Raw genomic sequence first — 17,056 nt, 5'->3', positions numbered from 1 at the left:
AAAAATACACAGCCCAATAATACTGAGTGTGGGAATGATGTGAAAGAAATGGGAACTCTGATAAGTTGCTGATCAGAGTATAAACTGACACAATCTTTTTACAGAGTAACATCTCAAGATCTAGTAAAACTATTCTAGTCTATGGCCTGGCAACTTCCCCTCCAGGGAGCTGTCAATGCTGAGCGGGCCATGTATGAGGATCTTTTGTGAAGCACTGGTTACAATATTAAGTAAGAAAATGGAAAAAATTCAGTTGTTCCTAAGGAGGGAAATAAATTAATAAGTGGTTCTATTATACAAAAGGCCATTATAAAAGCAGCTAGAATAAATGAACTAGATTTACATGGGTAAATCTCAAATATACAATGTTGAACGAATAAAGTTGTACGAGAATATGCATATGCAATATATACATATATCATTTACATAAATTGTATGTAGTTTATGTAAATAATATAGATAAAATGTAATTCCCTTTACATAAATTAAAAAATACTCAGAACAAGAGTATATACTGTTTTAACTTTTTTTTGAGATGAGGGTCTTGCTACACTGTCCAGGCTGGAGGGCAGTGGCTATTCACAGGCACAATCATGGCGCACTGCAGTCCTGAACTCCTGGACCCAAGCAATCTTCCATCTCGGCCTCCTGAGTAGCTGAGACCACAGATGTGCACCATTGCGTCTGATCTATTTTAACTGTTTTAGATGGATATATGATAATGGTGACTCTGTCCTCCTACCCCCAACCCAGGAGATATTTGGCAATGTCTGGTCACAGTTTTGGTTGTAAAGTGGGGGGAGAGGGGACAGGATGGTGGTGCTGTTGACATTTAGTAGGCAGAGGTCAGGGATGTTGCTAAACATCCTACAATGTACAGGGCAGCCCCTATAACAAAGAATGGTCTGGATGAAAATGTCAATGGTGTCTAGGTCGAGAAACCCTGATAAGTACGTATGTAGTAAAGATACAAAAACATGCAAAGGCACACAACACACCCGCTCCAGGACAGTGGAAGGGGAAAGGCCTTTAAGTTACATTTCATTTCTTACGAGAGAGTGAGAGAATCAAAGAGTAGGCAAAGCAAACAAAACCCCAATCCCTCCACTCCTGTGACAGTAGAAAAGTGCTTAAAAAGCAGAAAGTTACGGCTCTAGGTTCTAGGATGTTTTGACATGAATCTGCTCGTTACGCAGGGTTAAATATGAGCCTCTATAAACAGGAAATGTTTCCTTTACTTTGTCTTCTTCAAAAGCAATAACCACATATTTTAAAAATGAAGAAGGAAACAGCTTGCAGTTTGAACAGGCGCTTTATGAAGTATTTATTATTAGTTTGTAAGAAGATTTCAAATGAGGTAAAAATTCTTGTGTATATATACATGTATGAATGAATAAATATATATTAATACATACATACATACATGATGGTTTCCCAACTGAGGAGCAGTAAAAGTTTCTGACATTTTATTAAGCAGAAGTTCCATGGAACAGAAATCCATGTTCTACGGGCATTGAAAGATTTCTGGGTGGGATGGTCAGGCAGTGTCTACATCAGAGACGCCAGAAGAGCCCACGGGTGGCTGACCTCAGGCGCTCGAGTGTCCACAAGAGAGTGTGAGCCAGGCACACGGTCTCATCCTTGCTCCCGAGGAGTGCACCATCTCCTTGGGGGAAGGCAAGATACCCAGAAATGGAAAAGCCAGAACAATGCAAGATGATATATAATTAAGACGGGAGCTGTGAGGCCTAAATTAAAAGGACTAGAAAAGCTCAGAGTGGACATCAACCCACTGCAGTCAAAGCACAGGGGTAAGACTTCCAAGAGGATGGGGCTGGGGTTGAATATTAAAAGAGAATGATTTCAACGATGGAGAAGAGAGCAAGCAAGGCATTTTCCCCAAGGTGTTCAAAGACGGGGGTCGAAGTGGGTTTACGCCGCTTTCAAGGAGCAAAGCAATGCTAAGGAAAAACGGCAGAGGGACAAAAAGGTAGAGGAAGCAGAGGGACAGAAAGGTAGTGGAAGCTGAATAAGAACAGTCTCTAGAGCCAGAACACCTGGGCTCAAATTCCAGCTCTACCTCTTACTGTAACACCTTAGGTACATTTTCAAACACTTCCATGACCCTTGGTTTTCTCACTTGTAAAGTGGTAATAATAACTGCACCCACCTCACATGGAAAGTATGAGAATCAAAAGAGTCAATTCATGTGAAACATTTAAAATAGAATGTAAAGCCATCTACAAGCTTATTGCAGCTTAGCTATGATTATTCTCATCCTTACTATCTGGCCTTACACTTTATACAGTATTGTTTCTTGTCTTCTCAACTAGACTAAAGGATCCTGGAGGGCTGAGAAGGATGGAAGACGTGAACATATTTCCCAGGTGGCCAGTACCACTCTCAGCTCAGTGCAGTCCTCGTACAAGTTGGTGTAAAAGAGTAAAATGGAGAACAATTACAGAGGGAGCATTATGAATGTGATGTTTTAGAAAAACTCAAATTACTTCCAAAAGCATCTTCATCTTAGTTTAAGACTGCTGGCCATTGGAAACAAATGCACCCTTTCTTCTCAGTCTCTGGTGCTCAGAAAGCCTTTACGGGCATGCCAGGTTTTGAAGTGTGAAGCATGCAGCAGGGCCACCTCCAGTCTACAATCGGTGGCCACCTGCACGCCACCATGCAGGGAAGGTTCTGAGGGAGACCATGGGGTAGGCAACAAAGGGCGATGTGACTGTTTAGGGGTGCTGTGCTTAGGTACACAGGAGGCAAGGCAGAGCCCACACAAGGACTTACTCAGTGTGCTATGGACCAAGGCTTTCAAATGTTTTTCACCTCATGGCACACACAGACAAAGACAGATTTGCAAGGCCCACAGGAAAAGCCAAAACTGTTTACAGCTGGCCCAGTGGCTTCAGGCCCTTTCCAGTTGCCCCTAAGAGGGGAGGTGACCAGTATCTCAGCCAATCTATGACCATGGGACAGTGGCTGGGAAGCTCTACCCCAGGCCATAAGGAAATACCTACACATTTAGGAAACAGGTTGATTTAATAGCAGCCTCTGACAATGGGGATGACCATGGAGATCAAGGGCATAAAAAGACTACATTGTTTTACTTGAATGAGTTAATGTAAAATCACAAAATTTTCACATCTACTAATGTACCTGGTGATACTTTCAGCAACAAAGGTAGAAAGAGAATTAAGACAACCTCCCTGCCTTTTAGAAGCTCAGAGTCTGGTATTCTAATAATGAAACAGCTTTCCCTTTTTCTTCCAGGTTATCAAAGCACCCTTTGTTAGATCCAGTGGATCCTCCTGAGCACTCTCTGACCTGACCTCTGGCAGCACCAGGTCTTACTGACCACTCTTCCTCGACGTTCTCTTCCGCTGGCTTTGGGGCATCCCGCTTTCTTTCTAGCCCTCTGGCTATACTTTCTCAGTGTACTCAGATTCTCCTCCTCCCGCTCCTGTCCTTCAGACACGGGTGTTCTTGAAGGTTCCATGTGGGGAGTGTTTCTCTCCTCCTTCCGTGTTCTGGGTGCCCATCCATTCCTAGGGCTTCACGGGGTAGAGACTCCTAAACTCGAACCTCCAACCCAAAAGCCGTGTCTCAGAGCCATGTAACCTACTGTCTCCTGGATACACCTTCATCTAAATGTTATGGAGACACCTAAGATAGAACACATCCCAAACAAACTCATCTCCAACCCTGTATCTCTTGCTGTGTCCCCTGTCTTGGGGCGTGACATCCACATCCATCCACCGCATAAGCCAGATCTCCAGACTCTGTCCACTGCAACTCCTCCGCCTCTGTCTCCACCCTCACTCTCACTGACCCGTGTGGGACCACAGTCCATGGCTGGGATGGCTCCAGAGTTAGTTCCTAAGATACAAATCTCATCAAGCCCCTCCTCTACGTAGAAACCTTTTGCTGGATCCTCATTGCCCTTTTGTTAATTTTAAAATATTTAATTGGCCGGGTGCAGTGGCTCAAGCCTGTAATCCCAGCACTTTGGGAGACCGAGATGGGCGGATCACGAGGTCAGGAGATCGAGACCATCCTGGCTAACACGGTGAAACCCCGTCTCTACCAAAAAATACAAAAAAACTAACCAGGCGAGGTGGCGGGCACCTGTAGTCCCAGCTACGTTGGAGGCTGAGGCAGGAGAATGGCGTAAACCCGGGAGGCGGAGCTTGCAGTAAGCTGAGATCCGGCCACTGCACTCCAGCCCGGGCAACAGAGTCAGACTCCGTCTCAAAAAAAAAAAAAAGATTAACAACTCATTAACAATCACAAGCCTATTGCTTGCTAACATAAACACAGATTTTTGAAATAAAAAATAACCACGTTTTCCCAAACAGAATTACTGAGAAGAGTGGAACTATTTTCCATTTTTGCAAATCTCTTTAATGTCTGACTTACTAGAAGATTGCTGGATTCTCCTATCTGCTTCTGCATTGGATTCTGTTCTGTTACTCTGGCTTTTGAAGTACATGAAGCAAATCCAGTCACATAGATACATAGTTAGAAAAAAAGGAAGAGTACGTTAAGGGCCTTTTTGGATGACTACAGACATCCTCCCCTTTGATGCTACTCAATGCTTCCCTGTTGCTTTCAGAATCTGACGGAAATGTCTTACCTGGGCTTACCAGACTCCTGTCTGCCACTGGAGTCACTTTCTCACCACCCCGCCCTCACATTCTCTACTCCTGCTGGGGAGCCTGTTCTCACCACCCCGCACTCCTCTGCGTGCTCTCACGCCTCACCCATCCCTTACAGCGCTCAGCACATCCCATTTCACTTGCAGGCTAACCGGCCTGAATCTCATTAATAGCCTATTAGCTCCATGGGGGCTGTGACTCTCCATCTTGTCCTGTTTGTAGACCTGGCCTCCTGTATGACCTGGCATATGCAAGTACTCAAGAAACAGTCGCAAAATGGATAACTGAATGGACAAAGACACAGAGAAGCATATTGCTGAGTTAAGGTGTACGGAGTTTACTTAGCCAAGACTGTAGTTAGTTGGGACATGAAGACCCAGGTGGTAGGTTACTAATGAAGGTGGGGTGGAAGGGGTGAGAGGGGTTAAAACAAGGAGACTCCCAAAGGACATGCTTGATACCTACATTCTTCATGGACATAGCACCCTCTTCTAACACAAGAACCAGGAGATACAAAGAAGCAATGCTGGGAAACTGTGGTGAAACCCAAATGGCAGCTCCTCATAGAAGAGAGTTATTTGCAATTCCCTGTGCTCTGTGGAAGCTGCAGCTTTGGGTGTATGAATATGCTTACACTTAGTTTCGCTCATTTGCCTTCTGTGCGTAGTGCGCTGTCCTGGGGCCAGATAAGGAGGCTGTGACACAGAGAAATGACTAATTTCCTATGGCCCTGAAAAGAGTTTGGCTGAGATAACAAAACAAATGTACATTAAAAACTAAACAAGAAGCACTTCAGGACTGAACGAGAAGCACCTTGTTAGACTTAGAACTGCAGTCACGTGTCATTAACAACAGGGCTTCACTCTGAGAAATGTGCTGTTGGGTGACTTTGTTGCTGTGTACTTAGAGAAACCTAAATGGGATCGCCTACTACTCACCAAGGCTGCTTGTTGTAGCCTATGGCGACCAGGCTACAAACCTGTACAGCAAGTCACTGTACTGAATACTGCAGGAAGTTGTAACACAAAATGGTAGTTGTGTATCTAAACATAGAAAAGACAGCAAAAATATGGCATCATAATCTTATGGGACCACTGTCATACATGCGATCTGATGTTGACCAAAACATATTCTTATGTGGTGCATGACGACAATAGTGAGCACAACTAATACAGAGGGGAAAGACACCACAGAGGCTGCTGTCCTCAGCAAAAGCTTTGTGGCAAAACCTGGGGAAAACCAAACAGCCCACCACCAGCACCACACACACAAACTAGCAACGCATTCACCGCTTGGATAAGAGATGGGGCAACGCGAGGCCCAGAAGAAACCCTGCTGCATATTTGAAAACCCTGGTTCCTTGGCAAAGTCTTAAAAATATGAACCTTAGAAAACTCAGAAGACTGAATCTAACCCTGTTATGTGAAGTGCCACCCGTGACCTTCGTGTCGTGCTATAAAAACAGTGGATTTTATCTTTCTGTGCTGCTTAGTGGTAGTCTCAGTAGGTATTGGAAAAAATAATAAACTTTGTTCGCTTGAACAAAGTCCCAGACTAGTTTTGCAGCTCTCGGTTTCACTTTTCCTTTGTGGTTTCTTGCAGTGACCAGTGTTGATGGATGAGATACTTCAAACAGCACTATTTCTTCTAGGCAGAATAGAAGGCAGTTTCCATGGCAATACAATCAGGAGACACAATACATCCTGTTGCTCAGTTTTGAGAACCTTTTGGCTTGGAGGACAGAAGTTCCCAACCATCGGCTGCCCTCTGCCCTGTCTCTTCTTCCTCTGTCTTGCTCTAGTTGGCTGGAGTCCCAAAGGCCACACGCCTTGCCTGTGCATTCCATTCAGGGGCTAAAAGGGTCAGGGCCACGGCTGGTGTTCCAGGCAATGACTGTGGCAGTGAGGACAGGAGGTGCAAAGACATCTACAGAGCACATCAGGAAGCTCCAGCCCAGCTTAGGATGCAACCCAGCAGCCCCTGCAAGGGACGCTTCTACTGTGTACAGTCTGACACATGTGTCCCAAGGCTTGTTTACTTTAATGACATTTCTTTTCAGAGGCCTGACATACCTAGTGCAGCTGATCTTACTGTGACATAGGTACAATTTTAAAAACAGGTTCAACTGGTTTCAACGGCAGCTGCAAACCCAAGAGAGACAGGTTTTCCCTTTGTTGCAACAAAGCACGGCTCCCAGCCAGTTCCATCTGCGGAGGCCTTGGTGGTGCAGGGAAGGGACTCTAGAGAGAGCCATGGGACGCACATGGCTCAGCCATGCACCAGGGCGTCCAGTGGGACTGTGCCGCCGCTACCCCCTGCACAGAGGGGAGCAAGACTGTGGGTGGCTGCGGGGAGCGTGTGGCACCAAACACACTGCAGGCTGAGCCACAGGCCAGAGCCCTGGCTCTCGCTTGTTTTGAAAAGGTGACTGACCCATCACTCCTCAAGGGGAACCTTTCCTCCAGGGACCATCAGGACCAGAGGTATCCCAACCTCTTCCTGTGTTTTAGTCCGGTTTTGGTTTTGGTAGAGAATGAGAATGCTAAGGCTGCTCTGTGAGGAGGAGGTGGTGGTGCGAGGGTGGCGTCGGGGGACCACAGGCTTCCACAGCCCACAGTCCGGCCACAGGTCAGGGACATCAGCGCAGGAAGAGCATGCCAAGGCCTTGTCTTGCAGCTTCCTTACTCCCTCGACTGAGTGACATGCTTGTAAGCACTGAATGCTGGTGACGGTAAGGGCCACACAGCGAGAACTGAGACAGCGGCCTTGAAGACATAAGAATGGAAGTGCATCTCTCGGAGTGTGGATTACCCATTTCTGCATCGTATCTTCTGTTTTCCCTTCCTTTATTTCTTTGTCTGCCAAATTTGGGGTCATTTTTTCCTTCCCAACGTTGGTTCTACACACAAATTATTAAGTAAAAGTGAAAATTAAAATTAGTTCTGGTACTTGTTACAGTAAATGTTTTGACAGAAACAGAGGTGAAACTCCTAATTAAAAATGAGACTGGGGATTACTCAAGGTTTCCCCTCTTTTTACATTTCCTCCGCGGAGAGTTCATCCATTTTCATGTCTTCAGTGACCACCTGAGTCTCATTCCCGCACTTGCCTATCTGCCTTCACCGTGGCAGGCGTGTGTCCACTTCCCAGCTCACGCCTGGACTCGGCTCTCCTCTGTCCATCAAACCCAGCCAATGCTCAAGGACTACTGATTTTCCCCTGGGAGGGGATCTGCCCATGTAGGTCCTTGCTACTGCGTTCCAAGATTATGCCAACAACTTCTTGGATGACATGACTGCCAATAAGATTTCCCCAATCCAATCTGCATGCCACGGTCAGTGAGTGTGCACGAGAAGCCCTTTCACAATGACACTGCCTCAACCGAAAACCCTTGGGCATCCTGTCTGAGTCTGTCCTGTTTTGCAGGTCTGCCCAAACCAGCCCCATCCTAAATTACTTCTTTCCTCTCCTTGGCATGCTCCTTCCACCCCATGTCGCCCACTTGCTGCAGACTATGACGGTTCAAACTGTCCCTGCCACCTAAAGTGCCCTCCCTGGTCCCTTCCATCTGCATAGGGCCCAGCTCCTGTTTCCCATCTGTAAGTGGCTTCTTTCTCAGCAACCCAAACCCTCCTGTTCCCCCGCTCTGCTGAACTTCCACAGAATTCAGGCAAGCTGCCAAGTGAACAGAAAATAAAACACTGAATCTGGGTTTCCCCAGCTGTAAAATGGAAAGCTGGACTAGATAGCCTTAAGCTAGTTATGAGCTGTCTCTTCCCAATCATTATATTAAAGAACATCTGGAAGGCCAAACAGTTCTCTTTCAAAAAGAAGCCTCAGGCCACCTGCCAGAGCCGCTACACGAGGAGCTCCTGGGCAGATGCTGGGTTGATACCCCCATGTCACCCTCCTCACACTGCTCATGAATGTCACCTGTACGATCCCCTATCCCAATAAGATATGAGCTCCTTGGGCAACTGCCCTGTGAGAGCCACAGCTGTGGACAGTGTCCACATGAGGGAGCAGGTGCAGAGGAGTGAAGGGGGGTGCAGTGGCCTCCCCTATCCTAAACCCACGATCTGCCTGCATCCCCTGTGAACAGGCACTGTGCACGTGCACACATCTCTATCGCTTAGACAGAATGCTTTTACCAAATCTCAGTATGGCTAACTAAATCTGTGCTCTACTCTTGGGTGGGAGATTGTGACTCACGACTCAGAAAATTCCTGGCCTCTGGCTGCTTTCTCCACAAAACCATGTCTGTCAACCACAGCAATGGGCTGCCGGCTCTGAACCCTTGGGGGGTTGCACGAAATCAAGGGCCCCAGGAGTTTTTCTGAGATGTTCATGGGTACTCCAGTGGTCTATTCCTCATTAAGAGTGTTTTCTGGTTTTGAAAACCCATCAGGATGGCTTTTTTTTTGGGAGGAAAAACTTCCCAGAATGATTATGAGGAGGATTTTTCTAATATTCCCCTGGTTTAACATGATACTGCTTCAGAGTACATCTCTAAATTCATTCACCCTTTCAAAAAGTGATTAATAAGTGACGAAAGGAAAACCCAGGAAAAGAATTAGGATTGCTGATAACTTTTACATCTTCAAAATGCCAAGTACCTCATCATCATTTGCTTGTTTTCTGAAGTATCATGAGACTGTACCTCGCTCTTCTTTCTCATGAAGACACCAAGGCGGAATGGAAAATAGAAATGATTTTCTCAAGGTCACTTAATGAGTCAGTCTTGGAAAAGGATCACATTTTAGATTGATCCTATCTGTTCTGAATTTTGTCAAAAAGATCAGTATGATCAACTACAAAAGCACTGGAAACATAACAGTAGTTTCTGCAAGGAGGTACAGATTGAGATAAACAACGTAGCTTTAACTTCACTGAAAATAGAGTTTGGCATGTAATTTTCATTTAATTTGCAGATTTTTATCAACTAAGCCCTGGTAACTTATTCCACATCTGATGCTATATACTTATAAACTCTTGAAAGAAGAAAGTCATAAAAGAACTAGCTCTAACTGATTAGATTGCTTTGTTGACAAGGAAGCATAGCAACTCGAAAAGAATCGTTTTCAAATCAAATTGCACCAAAAAGTGAAAGAGCATAGCCAAAAAGGAAAAGTGCTGAGAAGGGTGCCACGTGTCAGCTTGCTGTCTCTGAGGATGCTCGGGACACATGAGAATTTGCTCCCTTTGGATTCCTGGTGGACTCCTTTGCAACACACGTGCAACGTCCCGACCTCTGCCACGTGGGTGGAGACGGAGGTACAGAGTTTCTGATGGTGCTGCCTCCAGACATGATTTCTTGACTCTTCCTGGCTGCGCTACACGTTTCTCCCAGAAGAGTGACCATCACATTTCACTGTAACTGACGCTTTCTACTCTAAGCTCAGGGAGAGGAGGGATCGTGCTGCCTTGGTCACCGTGGGACTCCCCAGAGCCTGACACTGAGTGTATTCTGCGGAATAGATGGTAATGAAAATGGTAGCACTGGTGAGGCCAAGAGGCAACAGGAAGCTTCCTAAGGAAGCTGGCCCGACGAAGGGGCAGTGACAGAAACTGATTTGGTGGGGTGGCACTTGCACACATAAAGCTCTCCTAGGCAGATCTTGCTATGTAAACCACAGAGGGAAAATCAACCATGCTGCAATATGCGTCAACCTCAGAAACGTGAAGCTCAGCGAAAGAAGCCAGTCGTAAAGATCAGCTACATATGCTTCCATTTCTATAAAATGGCCAGAATAAGCAAGTCTACAGTGACAGAAAGTAGATGAGTGGCTGCCTAGGACTGGGCGGATGGGAATGACTGCTAATGGGGCACAGTTTCTTTTGGGGTGATGAAAAAAGTTCTCAAATTGTGATGGTATTTGCACAACTAAAAAATACTAAAAACCACTGAATTGTACACTTCGAAGGGGTGAGTTATATAGTATGCGAATTCTATTGGCTGCTAAAAAATACATCAAGGACCAGAAAATACTTTTAAAACACTAAAAAAAGTTATAGAATTAAAAATACTTGATTAATGAGAGGAACTCTCATGACTAACAGGGCAGCTCTGCCCTCCGATGCACATCTCAGATGATACCGAATGACTGTTGCTGGGGGAGGATAAAGAGAATTTTCACAGCCACAAAATGTTACTAAGGGAGGGTGTGCAGCTAAACTCACTGTAACCAAACGCTGCGAAAATAACTGAAAGCACGTGTGAATAATGTTGAGCTGCTCTGTGTGTCGGTAGCTTCTTTTCTTGCAGGTGAAACACAGAGGTGATAATCAACCAGTTAACACTGGACAGCCCAATGAGATGAGGAGGCAATTAAAAGAAGAGCACCAAGGACTCCAGGGCTTTGCTGCCAAATGTTCCACTTGGCTTGTACCAACAAGCAGGATTCATCCACAGTGGGCTTCACCTTAGTTCTGCTTCTAAAATAGATGGACATTTTTACAGAAAAGTCTTATGGAAAGCTTTATCCTCAAGTTTGTGTTGTGGTATATAACAGCATTCTCATCATCAGCCAACTGAGAGAGGACTGGTTCCCACAAACAACAGATGACCAGAACTAAGAGAGAACTCACATTTCCAGGTAACAGGTTACTTTGAAAGCTGCTGGCTATATAACCTTCTAGAGCAGGGGCCGGCAAACATTTTTCTGTAAAGGGCCACATAGTAAACATTTTAGGTTCGGAAGACAAAGAGGCAAGAGATCAAGGATATTATGTAGTTACTTATATAACCATGTAAAATCCAAAAACGGTTCCCAGCTTCAGATTGTACAAAAACAGGTAGTTTGGCCCACAGGCCATCACCTGCTGACCGTTGCTCTAGAGGTTACAAGCTTTTACGTGTAGTAACTATCAAGGTTGGCTCCTAAATCAGGACTCTCTCAAACTTCCTGAGAGCCACAAAAACAGATGCCCAATACTATGATAATAACAAATATCTGATAGAGCCTCTGGTACCTAAAGGTAATTTTGTATAATTTTTTTTTATCTCCAGTGACAACAGTATTCTACAGATTGTGTATAGATGTCCCTGTCAACCCAGGAGTGAGTTCCTAACTGCCCATTCTTGTTCTTTTCATTATATTACACTGCTTTCTATCGTGAGCATGGCTCTGAAGAAAAACAACACTGTTTTCTTCCTTTCTACACTCACGCACCACTCAACACAACATTCTGACACCAGATGTGCTGGGGGGCTTCCCCCATACCCCAAGCAGTGCTCCAGTGGACACCAGCAGCGTGTCCTATAACTTAATTCAGTCTCCACACTATCTCCCAGGAGATAACATCAGAGCCCACAGGTCCCACAAGACTGCTCCCCTACTTCAGGTAGCAATCGCCAGCCCTACCCTAAGGTTCTGACCAACGTGCTATAAATGAGGGTTCCCGTGGTCCACTCCTCTTTTGCTAGGACGGCTCACAGATCTCAGAGAAACACTGACATCTACCCATCTATTAGAAAGGACATTACAAGGGATACAGGTGAACAGTCAGATGGAAGAGATGCACAGGGCAAGGCATGGGGCGTGGCCCCTGCCCCTCTCTGGCACCCCCTGCACCCTGCTCTAGCACATATTCAGCAATCTGGAAGTTCTCTAAACCCTGTCCTTTGGGGGTTTTATGGAAGCTTCATTATGCAGATATAATTGATTATATCACTGGTCATTGATGATTAACTCAACCCCTCAACCCCTCTCCCTAATCACAGAGGTTGGGGGTGGGGCTGGGGCTGAAAGTCTGAACCCTCTAATCACTTATTAGTTCCCCTTGTAACCAGGCCCCATATGAGGCCACCCAGGAGTGCCCGGACATCAGTCATCCATGTGAAAAGACACTTCTCACTGTGCGCGAAGGATTACCCAGGTGCTGAGGCAAGAGACTGAAGGCACAAACTATTTCAGTATAATAAAGAAAAGAGTTAGAAGAAGAATAGTCATAATACAAATTAGATATAGAGATGATCATGGACATTATCAATCATCATAAACATTATGAATCATTAGCTTTTAATATTACTCTTTGTTATATTACTAATATAACCTAGAAATAACCGGCGGGCATAGGGTCAGGTGCTGAAGGGACATTGTGAGAAGTGATCTAGAAGGCAAGAGGTGAGCCCTCTATCACGCCCACATATGGGCCGCTTGAGGGCTCCTTGGTCAAGCGGTAATGCCAGTGTCTGGGAAGACACCTGTTACTTAGTAGACCATGAAAGGGAGTCTCCTATCCTTGGAGGAGTCAGAGAACACTCTGCTCCACCAGCTTCTTGTGGGAGGCTGGATATTACCCAGGCCTGCCCGCAGTCATCCAGAGGCCTAAACCCCTCCCCGTGGTGCTGTGCTTCAGTCGTCACGCTCCTTGACCACTTTCATGTTCCTCCTGTACTCCTGGTTCCTCTTGGAAGTTCGTAGTAGATAGCGGTAGAAGAAATAGTAAAAATCTTAGTCTTTGATCTTTCTTGTAAGTGCATAGAAGAAAACACTGATGTATGCTGCCTTCTCTCTCCCTGCTTCGGCTACCTAAGAGGGAAGGGCCCCCTGTCCTGTGACGATGTGACTTCCTTCACCTTGTCAATCACTTAGAAGACTCACCCTCCTTACCCTGCCCCCCTTGTCTTATATGCAATAAATATCAGCGCGCCCAGCCATTCGCGGCCACTACCGGTCTCCGCGTCTTGATGGTAGTGGTCCCCCGGGCCCAGCTGTTTTCTCTTTATCTCTGTCTTGTGTCCTTATTTCTTACAATCTCTCGTCTCCGCACACGGGGAGAACACCCGCTAAGCCCCATAGGGCTGGACCCTATACTCACTGTGGAGATTCCAAGGGCTTTAAGTGCTGTGTGTCAGGGGCCAGGGTAGAGAACAGATACATCTTTCTTATCCCAGCACACAGAGCTTCTTTGCTACAGTGAGCAAAGGGAGGGAGACATGCACCATGAAGCTGTGGAGACTCAGGTCGCACAGGCACCACTCGGATGATCATTACTATAGGAGACTCCAGAGATTGATCTGGAGGTCTGAAGACAAGGAGGCTCTGCAAAGCCTGCCCTGGTCCTTCACTGTGATGAGCTAAGCACGCTCTAGCTCATCACCACCAATATCATGAGCACACAGAATTTTCACTGTCTCCCACCTGGTCTTCTTCCTCTACTGTCACTTTTTCTTTTTTTGAGTCGTCATTGCACCTTGACCTTTAGGGATCAAGTGATCATTCCATCTCAGCCTCCTGAGTGGCTGGGACTACAGGCACATGCCACCATACCTAGCTGATTTAAAAATGTTTTTTGTAGAGAAGAGGTCTCACTATGTTGCCCAGCCTGGTCTCAAACTCCTAGCTCATGCTATCCTCCTGCCTTGGCCTCCCAAAGTGCTGGGATTACAGAAATGAGCCACTGTGCCCAGCCTAGCATCATCCCTTCAAACAATGTTCATATTATGACTAAAATGAGCTTTCTTAAAAACAAATCTAACTTACTCTCATGTTTAAAAGGCCTCACTGACCCACCACTTCTGGCAGGATGAACACAACAGCAATTCTTAGTTTGGTAGAACGCCCCTGTCCTGGCCTCTGCTCTCTTCCCAGCCATGTCTTTCATTGCCTCTTTCTTATGGGAACCTCAATCTCAGGCGAGTGCAATTCCTTGCTGTCCCCACAGCTGTTATGAGCCTCTGTGTGTTTTTTTCATAAGGTCCCCTGTGACTGAAACACCTGCCCCAGTGCTGGCCTCAAGATTACCCCCGCTGTGTCCCTTAGGGAGAACTGGCCACGGCCACCGTTTAGGCCTCAGGGTTCTTTTTTCTCCTCTTTGCACAGACTCCCATAGAAACCTAGTGCCTAGTGTAGCCTCATGTCTTCCCCTTGCTGGCTGCAAACTTCTTGAAGGTGCAGGCGGTGTCTTATTTAATCCCTCAGGGTAGTACACTGCATTAGAGCCAAAAGACAAAGAAGTACAACAGCTCCTGTCCTCCGAGAGCTCATGTTCTACCGGGGATGAATAAAACACAAACCCATGACAAGTTATGTAATGGCCCTGGCAGTGGAAAGATGATTGCAGCTGCAAGTAGCAAAATGACTCTGAGATGCCACCTGCTTTGGAGAAGGCAGTTCTGCTGGGAGACAGGAGTGAGTCAGCAGGCAAGGAACTACTGAGAGCAGCTTATGTGTGTCCAGCACAGTGTCCCAACATGAGTTTACAAAAGAACGGGACAGCAGTGGATGCGGAGGGAGATGAGAAGTGGGTGTCACAGGCTTCAGCCAACACTCTGCAGCCCACTCCATCTTCACTGCCATAGGCCCATGAGACAAGCCTCCAAAGGCCTTTGGATAGTCAATGCTGGCGGGAAACGTCCAGAAAGATCTGTAAGAGGTCAAAGCACACTTGATGACGTTATCACATGCCTGTGCTTAATGATGAGTGTGGGACCACTGTACCCTGCGCCCGTCAGCACCTAGGTCTCATGTCCCAGTTGAAGTGAGATGTACAGAGCCATCTCCCTGGTCACTGTTCGTCAGAGCCGTGGAATGGGAATATGCCACACAATGGACTAAAAATGCTTCAGGAGCATAAGATCATATTGACTTTCCCACAGAGTGAAAGTAACTTCAACTGGTACCAGTGTGACCACAGTGACGTCCCAGAATGAGGCCAGCCGGTCAGAACAGAGTGATACTGACCCTCCCCCACTTCCAGCTCATGCAGCGCTTCTCATCCCCATGTCTCCACCGAAACCCCTTTCAAAAGTGAACTCATTCTGCTGAATCCAGTGGTCTTCTTCCAGTCATCATCTCCACTTGGCTTTTTTTTTCAGGGGTTGGGGGTAGTAACATCTGAATCTGTTCCTGAAACACCTACTTTCCAGAAACAGGCTCCCTGGCCAATGAACTTGTTTTCTCCTTGGACCCTGGGTGTTCTTTTTTTCCCCCTTCTTTACACTCTCTAAACATGGGTCTTACTTTCTACTGTTCTCTCAAAGTATCTGTAGTTCTTTTTTTTAAAAAAATAGAGATGGGGTCTCACTGTGTGGCCCAAGCTGGTCTCAAACTCCTGGGCTCAAGCAATCTGCCCACCTGGTCTTCCCAAAGTGCTGAGATTACAGGTGTGAACCACTGCGCCTGGCCTCTGTAGATGTTTCCAGCCCTGATTATTCATCTGTATTCAGTTTGCCTAAAGTCTCTCTGTATCTATTTATTACGCTCATATTTGCTCATTAATTCCCACAGTTCCTAACAACTGCCAGGCATTATTCATATACTGGAGATACAGAGAAAACAAGTCTGCTCCTTCCTGAGACACAGTGGTGGAGACAGGGCAGTAAATCAGCAGTGAGCATCAGGTTAGCGGCGCCACGAGAGACACGCAGTGGCTACAGGGGTAGAGAGAGCCCTGGAAGCCCCCTAGGAAGCTGGGGAAGGCTTCCCCAAGGAGGCGATATTTGTCAGGAAAGCCAAGGAAATAGGAGCTAGGCAAGGGAAAAAGATGTGTATGTGGGAGGGGTGGGGTGAAGGGGTTGGTACAGCGAAGTTCATTCTGGGCAGAGAAAAGGGAATATGTAAAGGTGAGACTGCGTGAAACAACACGAGCAGCGGTGAACTGCGAGTAACCCAGAGCGGCATGGCTGGCCTAAGGGCTTGCACATGTCAGCAGAAAGGAGATGCGGCCACAGAGCAGGCAGGAGACTTGTGTTGGAACCACCCTGAAAGCTATGGAGAGGCCCTGAAGGATGATAGCTGGAGTGAAACAATCAGATTTGTGTTTTCACAGAGATCACTGGTGGAGGCTGTGGGGCAGGCTCAGGAGGGAGGCAGTCAGTGACAGAGATGGAAGGGAAGAAATTCAGGCAAATGGCGCCAGTGGCCTGAACTACAGCACTGGAGATGAATGACCGACTTACATCAAGGAGGGAAACTCTTTGGGGCTGAACTGGTGGGGAGGGCAGGAAGGACATGGATGCATAAGACGAAAATGCCTGGGGTGAAACCCTAGGTTTGGACTTTCAGGTAAATGATGGTTCATCAGGTAGGGAGTGAGAAAGGGAAACAAATTTAGCAAAGAAACAGTACATGTCAGCTGTGCGCGGTGGCTCATGCCTGTAATCCCAGCACTTTGGGAGGCCAAGGCGTGTGGATCATGAGGTCAGGAGTTCAAGACCAGCCTGGCCAACATGGTGAAACCCCATCTTTACTAAAAATACAAAAATTAGTTGGACGTGGTGGCGAGCACCTGTAATCCCAGCTACTCAGGAGGCTGAGGCAGGAGAATTGCTTGAAGCCAGGAGACAGAGGTTGCAGTGAGTCAAGATTGCTCCACTGCACTCCGGCCTGGGCAACAGAGCGAGACTCTGTCTCAAAACAAAACAAACAAAAAAAGAAACGGTACCT

General features: G+C 46.5%; 1 protein-coding gene and 1 long non-coding RNA gene across 10 annotated transcripts in view; one reads left to right on the top strand and one right to left on the bottom strand.

The window, feature by feature from the left end:
- Window positions 1-17,056, bottom strand: part of UBAC2 (UBA domain containing 2) — a 189,989-nt gene that overhangs the window by 24,658 nt on the left and 148,275 nt on the right.
- On the top strand, window positions 5,872-13,394 carry LOC144336175 (uncharacterized). Its single transcript, XR_013407700.1, has 2 exons — window positions 5,872-11,260; window positions 12,457-13,394. It is a non-coding gene; the product is annotated as an uncharacterized LOC144336175 (long non-coding RNA).

The sequence above is a fragment of the Macaca mulatta genome, chromosome 17, assembly GCF_049350105.2.
Source record: "Macaca mulatta isolate MMU2019108-1 chromosome 17, T2T-MMU8v2.0, whole genome shotgun sequence".
Taxonomy (NCBI): Eukaryota; Metazoa; Chordata; class Mammalia; order Primates; family Cercopithecidae; genus Macaca; species Macaca mulatta.
This window is presented reverse-complemented; position numbering and strand designations above follow the sequence as displayed.